An 11476-nucleotide genomic window follows, 5' to 3' on the forward strand; every position below is an offset into this window, starting at 1 on the left:
ACCATGTAATACACGAGTCTTCAAAAAAGTTGTTAACCATTTGTCAATAAAGCAGTTTTCACCTCACAATGACTGGGAAGTTATGTTTTTGAGAATGTATTTATCAAAGTACATCTTGAATGTAATGTGTATTCATCATTCTTATGTCATACAAATAAGAGTATGTGACTGGCTCAGGTGTATTTATGCATTCTGTGTTACACATAGTTGGATGCAAAGCTTTGGAATCAATAAAACCAAATTTTTGATTTTTTTAAAGACCTAAAATCTACCACCAAATCTCTCTCTCTCTCTCTCTCTCTCTCTCTCTCTCTCTCTCTCTCTCTCTCTCTCTCTCTATATATATATATACGAGGTCTGTGAGAAAAGTATCCGACCTTTTTATTTTATGCAAAAAATATATGGATTTGATTCATATGTTTTTACGTCAGCCAAGCTTGAACCTTCGTGCGCATGCGTGAGTTTTTCCACGCCTGTCGGTTGTGTCATTCGCACGTGGGCAGGCTTTGAGTGAGCACTGGTCCACCCCTCTCATCGTTGTTTCATTGCAAGGAAATGGCGGAATGATTTGGGCTTTTTTTCCATCAGAATTTTTCCAGAAACTGTTAGAGACAGGCAGCTGGAAACCATTCGAAAAATTTATCTGGCTTTCGGTGAAAATTTTACGGGCTTCACAGAGAATAAGGAGTGTTACTACAGCTTTAAGGACGGCCCATAATGGCGCATGGTGCGCTGCGCTCCGAGCCGCCAGCGAAAGGCAGAAACCACATCATTTCTAAATGGATGGCTGTGTGGAGCCGGGACTGTCGTGTGCAATTTCTCTGGTTATCACAAGAGCTGGACATCAGCCATTTACCGGCAGATTTCACTTTTAACAAGAGATTTTGTCATGGAAAGCCGCGCGGAGGCTTCGCGCGTCACGACCGATTCGCTGATGAAGCGAGACAAAGGAACACCTCCGTTTCGGAGTGTTAAAGGACAAGTTTCGACATGCCCAGCTCTCCACAATTTCTCTTATACTCACTCGACTGGTAAGCACTGAAAGCCGAGATAGGCATGTCCCAAGTACATCCAACCAGCTTAACAACCGCAGACCACATGTAAGTTAACCACAACAGCCCAGGACCTCCACATCAGGCATGTTCACCTCCAAGATCATTTGAAACCAGCCACCCGGACAGCTGCTGCAACAATCGGTTTGCAGAACCAAAGAATTTCTGCACAAACTGACAGAAACCCCCTCAGGGAATCTCATCTGTATGCTCGTCATCCTCATTGGCGTCTTGACCTGACTGCACTTCGTTGTCATAACTGACTTGAGTGGGCAAATGTTCACATTCGATGGCGGCTGGCATGTTGGAGAGGTGTTCTCTTCACCGATGAGTCCCAATTTTCACTGTTCAGGACAGATGGCAGACAGCATGCGTGGCGCCATGTGGATGAGTGGTTTGCTGATGTCAACGTTGTGGGTTGAGTGGCCCATGGTGGCGGTGGGGTAATGGTATGGGCATATGTTATGGACAATGAACACAGGTGCATAATATTGATAGCCTTTTGAATGTACATAGATACCATGATGAGATCCTGAGGCCCATTGTTGTGACATTCATCCACGACCATCATCTCATTTTGCTGCATGATAATGCATGGCTCCATGTTGCACAGATCTGTACACAATCCCTGGAAGCTGAAAACATCCCAGTTCTTGCATGGCCAGCATATTCACCAGACATAGCATGCATTGAGCATGTTTGGGATGCTCTGGATCGGTGTGTACGACAGGGTGTTCCAGTTGCTGCCAACATCCAGCAACTTTGCACAGCCATTGAAGAGGAGTGGTCCAACATTCCACAGGCCACAATCAACAGCCTGATCAACTCTATGCGAAGGAGATGTGTTGTGCTACGTGAGGCAAATGGCAGTTACAGCAGATACTGAGTGGTTTTCAGACCTCCCGAATAAAGCAAAACTGCACAATTCAGAGTGGCCTTGTATTATGTCTGGCCTAAGGCACACCTGTGCAATAATCATGCTGTCTAATCAGCATCTAGATATGCCACACCTGTGAGGTGGGATGTATTATCTTTCAATGAAACTCACAATAGCAGCTACAGAACAAGAGCAATCAGATTTCTTATGTCTGCCAGTCTGGATCTGGATCACCTCCAAAATGCAGTGGAGTCTTCCATGGCCTACTATCTATATGTGGTGCAAATTTGGTGAGAATCCGTGAAGTAGTTTTCACATAACCCTTCAAAGCCTATATAAAGTGAAACTTGATCCAGAACCTGGATCCAGATCACCTCCAAAATCTAATGGATTCTTCCATGGCCTGAAATGTATACAGTAGTGTTCAGAATAATAGTTGTGCTATGTGACTAAAAAAATGAATCCAGGTTTTGAGTATATTTCTTATTGTTACATAGGAAACAAGGTACCAGTAGATTCAGTCAATTCTCACAAATCCAACAAGACCAAGCATTCATGATATGCACACTCTTAAGGCTATGAAATTGGGCTATTAGTAAAAAAAAAGAATAATAGTAGCATCTGCTGTTGATGCTACAAACTCAAAACTATTATGTTTCAAACTGCTTTTTTAGCAATCCTGTGAATCATTAAACTAATATTTAGTTGTATAACAACAGTTTCTCATGATTTCTTCACATCTGCGAGGCATTAATTTTGTTGGTTTGGAACCAAGATTTTGCTCGTTTACTAGTGTGCTTGGGGTCATTGTCTTGTTGAAACACCCATTTCAAGGGCATGTCCTCTTCAGCATAAGGCAACATGACCTCTTCAAGTATTTTGACATATCCAAACTGATCCATGATACCTGGTATGCGATATATAGGCCCAACACCATAGTAGGAGAAACATGCCCATATCATGATGCTTGCACCACCATGCTTCACTGTCTTCACTGTGAACTGTGGCTTGAATTCAGAGTTTGGGGGTCGTCTCACAAACTGTCTGCAGTCCTTGGACCCAAAAAGAACAATTTTACTCTCATCAGTCCACAAAATATTCCTCCATTTCTCTTTAGGCCAGTTGATGTGTTCTTTGGCAAATTGTAACCTCTTCTGCACATGTCTTTTATTTAACAGAGGGACTTTGCGGGGGAATCTTGCAAATAAATTAGCTTCACACAGGTGTCTTCTAACTGTCACAGCACTTACAGGTAACTCCAGACTGTCTTTGATCATCCTGGAGCTGATCAATGGGTGAGCCTTTGCCATTCTGGTTATTCTTCTATCCATTTTGATGGTTGTTTTCTGTTTTCTTCCACGCGTCTCTGGTTTTTTTGTCCATTTTAAAGCATTGGAGATCATTGTAGATGAACACCCTATAATTTTTAGCACCTGCGTATAAGTTTTGCCCTCTCCAATCAACTTTTTAATCAAACTACGCTGTTCTTCTGAACAATGTCTTGAACGTCCCATTTTCCTCAGGCTTTCAAAGAGAAAAGCATGTTCAACAGGTGCTGGCTTCATCCTTAAATAGGGGACACCTGATTCACACCTGTTTGTTCCACAAAACTGACGAACTCACTGACTGAATGCCACACTAACATTATTGTGAACACCCCGTTTTCTACTTTTTTTACTAATAGCCCAATTTCATAGCCTTACGAGTGTGCATATCATGAATGCTTGGTCTTGTTGGATTTGTGAGAATCTACTGAATCTACTGGTACCTTGTTTCCCATTTAACAATAAGAAATATACTCAAAACCTGGATTAATCTTTTTAGTCACATAGCACTACTATTATTCTGAACACTACTGTATGTGTTGAAAATTTATCAAAATCTGTACAGTAGTTTTGACGTAATCCTGCTAACAATAATCCTTCAAAGCCTATATAAAGTGAAACTTGATGCAGAATCCAGATCCAGATCACCTGCAAAATTTAATGGAGTCGTCCTTGGTCTAACATCTATCCATGGTGAAAATTTTGTCAAAATCTGTGCAGTAGTTTTGACATAATCTTGCTAAAAGACAGACAGACAGATAAGTAAATGCCAATGATTTTATTACATCCTTGGCGGACGTAATGATAAATATTCCATATATCAAAAGCCAAATGCTTTCAAACTGGATAATGTGATCTAGTGCAATGTTTTATACTAATAAATGTTGCACTGTTTCACCATTTTCATTTTCAGTGAGAAGTTATAGTTTCCTATAATTTTGTTGTTGTTGTTTCTTGCGGTTTTATCAGATACCTTTTATATGTGTTAAGTATATATTTTTTTCTGTTGTGGATAGAAACACAATTTAAACTTCAAAATCATTCTTAGAATCTCAGCTTTCTATTCATACCAAATGTGGGTGTATTATTGCTCTTGGATTCTATTAGGATTGTGTACATTTGTTAGTTGCAGATTTCAGAAAAATGTATATGTGAAGCACTAAATGGGCAATACTGTTCCGGAACAGCAAATTATTAAGTCCCAGTCACATGTTCATGCACAACGTATACCAAAATTATATCTGTACATTATAGATATAATTTTAAGATCAAAATACACAATATAAGAGTATATAACAATCATGTACCATAGTCTTGAAGAGTCTCAAGTCATGTAACATAACAGTCATTTCTTGAAAAGCCTGCAGAACAACCACATCTGGTGAGTGCAATTAATACAGCAGGTGTAGCTGGGGGTGGTCATTAGGAGGGGGTGAGGATGCCATTTTCTTCTTCCCATCCATTTCCACATACTTCCAGATGTATGTCTGGTAGTTAGCTGTCCTCATATCCTCTTGCTTGCCTCTACTGGTGGTTGGCTCTCACTGCGGTATTGTATCACTTCCTGTTCCGGAGCACAGCAGTGTTTTTCTGTATCTGTTAGCTGTTTAATCTGCGCAGTTAGATTGATCTAGTTATCTAGATTACGATTTGTTTCCCAGTGTAATCTTTACGTGCCTTAACTAAAGCACTCCTTCTGCTGAATCACCTCTAAATTATTTACACATTATTCACTTTGCGTGTTTTTAGGAATCCGCTAGGTTAGCGTAGCTACTAGCTCTTAGCCGATTTAGCATGGCGGCTTCTCCTGTCTCTCCCGCACTTTTCTGCTCTGGGTGTGAAATGTTTAGTTATTCCTCGGCCTCCTTTAGCAGTAACGGTACTTGTAATAAGTGTAGCTTATTCGTAGCTTTGGAGGCCAGGCTGGGCGAATTGGAGACTCGGCTCCGCACCGTAGAAAATTCTACAGCTAGCCAGGCCCCTGTAGTCGGTGCAGACCAAGGTAGCTTAGCCGCCGTTAGTTACCCCCTGGCAGATCCCGAGCAGCCGGGAAAGCAGGCTGACTGGGTGACTGTGAGGAGGAAGCGTAGCCCTAAACAGAAGCCCCGTGTACACCGCCAACCCGTTCACATCTCTAACCGTTTTTCCCCACTCGACGACACACCCGCCGAGGATCAAACTCTGGTTATTGGCGACTCTGTTTTGAGAAATGTGAAGTTAGCGACACCAGCAACCATAGTCAATTGTCTTCCGGGGGCCAGAGCAGGCGACATTGAAGGAAATTTGAAACTGCTGGCTAAGGCTAAGCGTAAATTTGGTAAGATTGTAATTCACGTCGGCAGTAATGACACCCAGTTACGCCAATCGGAGGTCACTAAAATTAACATTAAATCGGTGTGTAACTTTGCAAAAACAATGTCGGACTCTGTAGTTTTCTCTGGGCCCCTCCCCAATCGGACCGGGAGTGACATGTTTAGCCGCATGTTCTTCTTGAATTGCTGGCTGTCTGAGTGGTGTCCAAAAAATGAGGTGGGCTTCATAGATAATTGGCAAAGCTTCTGGGGAAAACCTGGTCTTGTTAGGAGAGACGGCATCCATCCCACTTTGGATGGAGCAGCTCTCATTTCTAGAAATCTGGCCAATTTTCTTAAATCCTCCAAACTGTGACTAGGAAGAAGAGTTGTAGTCTTACACACCTCTCTGCAGCTTCTCTCCCCCTGCCATCCCCTCATTACCCCATCCCCGTAGAGACGGTGCCTGCTCCCAGACCACCAATAACCAGCAAAAATCTATTTAAGCATAAAAATTCAAAAAGAAAAAATAATATAGCACCTTCAACTGCACCACAGACTAAAACAGTTAAATGTGGTCTATTAAACATTAGGTCTCTCTCTTCTAAGTCCCTGTTGGTAAATGATATAATAATTGATCAACATATTGATTTATTCTGCCTAACAGAAACCTGGTTACAGCAGGATGAATATGTTAGTTTAAATGAGTCAACACCGCCGAGTCACACTAACTGTCAGAATGCTCGTAGCACGGGCCGGGGCGGAGGATTAGCAGCAATCTTCCATTCCAGCTTATTAATTAATCAAAAACCCAGACAGAGCTTTAATTCATTTGAAAGCTTGTCTCTTAGTCTTGTCCATCCAAATTGGAAGTCCCAAAAACTAGTTTTATTTGTTATTATCTATCGTCCACCTGGTCGTTACTGTGAGTTTCTCTGTGAATTTTCAGACCTTTTGTCTGACTTAGTGCTTAGCTCAGATAAGATAATTATAGTGGGCGATTTTAACATCCACACAGATGCTGAGAATGACAGCCTCAACACTGCATTTAATCTATTATTAGACTCTATTGGCTTTGCTCAAAAAGTAAATGAGTCCACCCACCACTTTAATCATATCTTAGATCTTGTTCTGACTTATGGTATGGAAATAGAAGACTTAACAGTATTCCCTGAAAACTCCCTTCTGTCTGATCATTTCTTAATAACATTTACATTTACTCTGATGGACTACCCAGCAGTGGGGAATAAGTTTCATTACACTAGAAGTCTTTCAGAAAGCGCTGTAACTAGGTTTAAGGATATGATTCCTTCTTTATGTTCTCTAATGCCATATACCAACACAGTGCAGAGTAGCTACCTAAACTCTGTAAGGGAGATAGAGTATCTCGTCAATAGTTTTACATCCTCATTGAAGACAACTTTGGATGCTGTAGCTCCTCTGAAAAAGAGAGCTTTAAATCAGAAGTGTCTGACTCCGTGGTATAACTCACAAACTCGTAGCTTAAAGCAGATAACCCGTAAGTTGGAGAGGAAATGGCGTCTCACTAATTTAGAAGATCTTCACTTAGCCTGGAAAAAGAGTCTGTTGCTCTATAAAAAAAGCCCTCCGTAAAGCTAGGACATCTTTCTACTCATCACTAATTGAAGAAAATAAGAACAACCCCAGGTTTCTTTTCAGCACTGTAGCCAGGCTGACAAAGAGTCAGAGCTCTATTGAGCTGAGTATTCCATTAACTTTAACTAGTAATGACTTCATGACTTTCTTTGCTAACAAAATTTTAACTATTAGAGAACCATCCCAAAGACGTATCGTTATCTTTGGCTGCTTTTAGTGATGCCGGTATTTGGTTAGACTCTTTCTCTCCGATTGTTCTGTCTGAGTTATTTTCATTAGTTACTTCATCCAAACCATCAACATGTTTATTAGACCCCATTCCTACCAGGCTGCTCAAGGAAGCCCTACCATTATTTAATGCTTCGATCTTAAATATGATCAATCTATCTTTGTTAGTTGGCTATGTACCACAGGCTTTTAAGGTGGCAGTAATTAAACCATTACTTAAAAAGCCATCACTTGACCCAGCTATCTTAGCTAATTATAGGCCAATCTCCAACCTTCCTTTTCTCTCAAAAATTCTTGAAAGGGTAGTTGTAAAACAGCTAACTGATCATCTGCAGAGGAATGGTCTATTTGAAGAGTTTCAGTCAGGTTTTAGAATTCATCATAGTACAGAAACAGCATTAGTGAAGGTTACAAATGATCTTCTTATGGCCTCGGACAGTGGACTCATCTCTGTGCTTGTTCTGTTAGACCTCAGTGCTGCTTTTGATACTGTTGACCATAAAATTTTATTAAAGAGATTAGAGCATGCCATAGATATTAAAGGCACTGCGCTGCGGTGGTTTGAATCATATTTGTCTAATAGATTACAATTTGTTCATGTAAATGGGGAATCTTCTTCACAGACTGAAGTTAATTATGGAGTTCCACAAGGTTCTGTGCTAGGACCAATTTTATTCACTTTATACATGCTTCCCTTAGGCAGTATTATTAGACGGTATTGCTTAAATTTTCATTGTTACGCAGATGATACCCAGCTTTATCTATCCATGAAGCCAGAGGACACACACCAATTAGCTAAACTGCAGGATTGTCTTACAGACATAAAGACATGGATGACCTCTAATTTCCTGCTTTTAAACTCAGATAAAACTGAAGTAATTGTACTTGGCCCCACAAATCTTAGAAACATGGTGTCTAACCAGATCCTTACTCTGGATGGCATTACCCTGACCTCTAGTAATACTGTGAGAAATCTTGGAGTCATTTTTGATCAGGATATGTCATTCAAAGCGCATATTAAACAAATATGTAGGACTGCTTTTTTGCATTTACGCAATATCTCTAAAATCAGAAAGGTCTTGTCTCAGAGTGATGCTGAAAAACTAATTCATGCATTTATTTCCTCTAGGCTGGACTATTGTAATTCATTATTATCAGGTTGTCCTAAAAGTTCCCTAAAAAGCCTTCAGTTAATTCAAAATGCTGCAGCTAGAGTACTGACGGGGACTAGAAGGAGAGAGCATATCTCACCCATATTGGCCTCTCTTCATTGGCTTCCTGTTAATTCTAGAATAGAATTTAAAATTCTTCTTCTTACTTATAAGGTTTTGAATAATCAGGTCCCATCTTATCTTAGGGACCTCGTAGTACCATATCACCCCAATAGAGCGCTTCGCTCTCAGACTGCAGGCTTACTTGTAGTTCCTAGGGTTTGTAAGAGTAGAATGGGAGGCAGAGCCTTCAGCTTTCAGGCTCCTCTCCTGTGGAACCAGCTCCCAATTCAGATCAGGGAGACAGACACCCTCTCTACTTTTAAGATTAGGCTTAAAACTTTCCTTTTTGCTAAAGCTTATAGTTAGGGCTGGATCAGGTGACCCTGAACCATCCCTTAGTTATGCTGCTATAGACGTAGACTGCTGGGGGGTTCCCATGATGCACTGTTTCTTTCTCTTTTTGCTCTGTATGCACCACTCTGCATTTAATCATTAGTGATCGATCTCTGCTCCCCTCCACAGCATGTCTTTTTCCTGGTTCTCTCCCTCAGCCCCAACCAGTCCCAGCAGAAGACTGCCCCTCCCTGAGCCTGGTTCTGCTGGAGGTTTCTTCCTGTTAAAAGGGAGTTTTTCCTTCCCACTGTAGCCAAGTGCTTGCTCACAGGGGGTCGTTTTGACCGTTGGGGTTTTACATAATTATTGTATGGCCTTGCCTTACAATATAAAGTGCCTTGGGGCAACTGTTTGTTGTGATTTGGCGCTATATAAAAAAATTGATTGATTGATATGTTGGTCAATGCTGTCCCCTTGTGGTTGAAACAGTCAATTAAAAGATTTTGGGAGCTTTATACCAGTGTGCGGATTTTCCCTCTTTTTTCTGTCAGAGCTTCATTTCTTGCCTGCTTCTGGCAGAACAACTTGTACCTCGAGGTATTCATGTCGGTTGTGGCAGCTTTGGCATCATACAGTGCTCCAGGAAATGCTTCTGCAGACTCAAACAAGGCTGGACTTGTGCTTGTGTTTTCCCCGAGACATTCAAGGCCACTGTGTTTCTCAAGATCAGCACTGATCATTTTCCATGGCTTAAACTTTCCTTTGCTGCCGAAGCTGCTGACACTGTCATAGCCTGTTAGAGAATGGACAGGCAGAAGCAGACGTGAAACAGTGTCACCTAGCTTTTGAGAGATCACACTTATGTTGATGAAGCAAGTTTCATTCCTCACTCCTGTTCTAAAGCAGAACTCTGACTTGATGATGTGGCTGAAGTGCACCATGAGGACTGCAACATCAACGTCTGCCGACCATATAACAATCTTCTCAGAGGTTCTTGAAGCATGGGCAGCATGCAAGAGGACACAAGTATCAGATTTTACATGGTTTGACTGGAGATCCACAATCTCAGGTGTTCCCTGCAGCTGAACCATCTTGCATTGTCTTGCATCACTGAACCAACCACTAGTTACAAACACTTGACCAGGACCAAGTCTTGTTGAAGTCAATGTCACCCAACTTTCACTCAGGAAGTTACAGAGGATCTTCTTGTTGGTTGGGTTTGCAAAATATTTCTCCCATTGTTTGGGAAGTGGGGAGTTCTGATTTCCAAATATTTTCCAAAACACACAAAAATGTCAATACACTGACATTGTCTCATTAAATGGTACATAACTAAAAATGGATACAAGTGAGATTTGAATGATTATAACCACCAAAAAGCAGATAATATTATAATAATTTTGCAGCTCAAATTGTTCTACCATTACTGGAAAGACAGTTATAAGGAAACGTAAAACAATTAAAGCAAAATATAGTAATAACTACTCAGAAAATGAAAATCACAAAACAATGTAACATTAATTTGTATAAAACATTGCAGTAGGTCACTATATCCACTATGAAAGCATTTGGGTTTTGATATATGCAATATTAATCATTCTGTAGCTGCTATTGTGAGTTTCCATAATAATTTGCTGACTCTGCACAAATTACCCCATTGTGGGGTTATGCACCTGCACAGACAAGTAAACTAGTGCAGCAGATAACTGAAACAATCATGCAAATGGTGATACAAGCACCAAAGTTGGCACAGATACTCCTTAGACATTACTCTTTTGAAAAAACCTCTGGCCACTTGAATTTTCAATAGGTGGCAAGGTAGGGGTCAATTGAAGAATTATACAGGGGTCAAAATTAAAAAATACTCAAATCATTTTGAAAACTACACCACATTATTTGTCTGATCATAAAGATTCCAAAAAGGTATAGTTTGGACAATCTATATGACTGAATGATCAGGAGTTATGGGGTAAAAACAGCAAAAATGGTGACAAAGGTCAGTTTCAGTTTGTACAGGGGATTAATTTGTACATAGGATTAATAAATGGAATAGTTTTGATTGTGTTGAATGTTTGGTCTCCAAAGTAAAGGTCAAACAAGGTCAACGTCCTTTGGATTTTATGACATGTGACATATGTTACCCCGTAACATGATAACTAAGCATGATACATGGTCCAAACTATTCCTTTTAAAAACCCTGTTACCTTAACTAATAATTTGCATCTTTTTTGACCAAAATTGGAGCAACTTTAACTTTTGACCCCTGTACAAACTGACAATGACCTTTGTCACCATTTTTGCTGTTTTTACCTCATAACTGCTGATCATTCAGTCATAGATAGTACAAACTATACCTTTTTGGAATCTTTACGATCAGACAAATAATGTGGTGTAGTTTTCAAAATGATTTGAGCATTTTTAATTTTGACCCCTGTGTAATTCTTCAATGGACCCCTACCTGGCCACCTATTGGAAATTCAAGTGGCCATTCAGTTTGTTCAAAAAGAGTAATGTCTAAGGAGTATTTGTGCCAACTTTG

This window comes from Thalassophryne amazonica, chromosome 6, assembly GCF_902500255.1.
Source record: "Thalassophryne amazonica chromosome 6, fThaAma1.1, whole genome shotgun sequence".
Taxonomy (NCBI): domain Eukaryota; kingdom Metazoa; phylum Chordata; class Actinopteri; order Batrachoidiformes; family Batrachoididae; genus Thalassophryne; species Thalassophryne amazonica.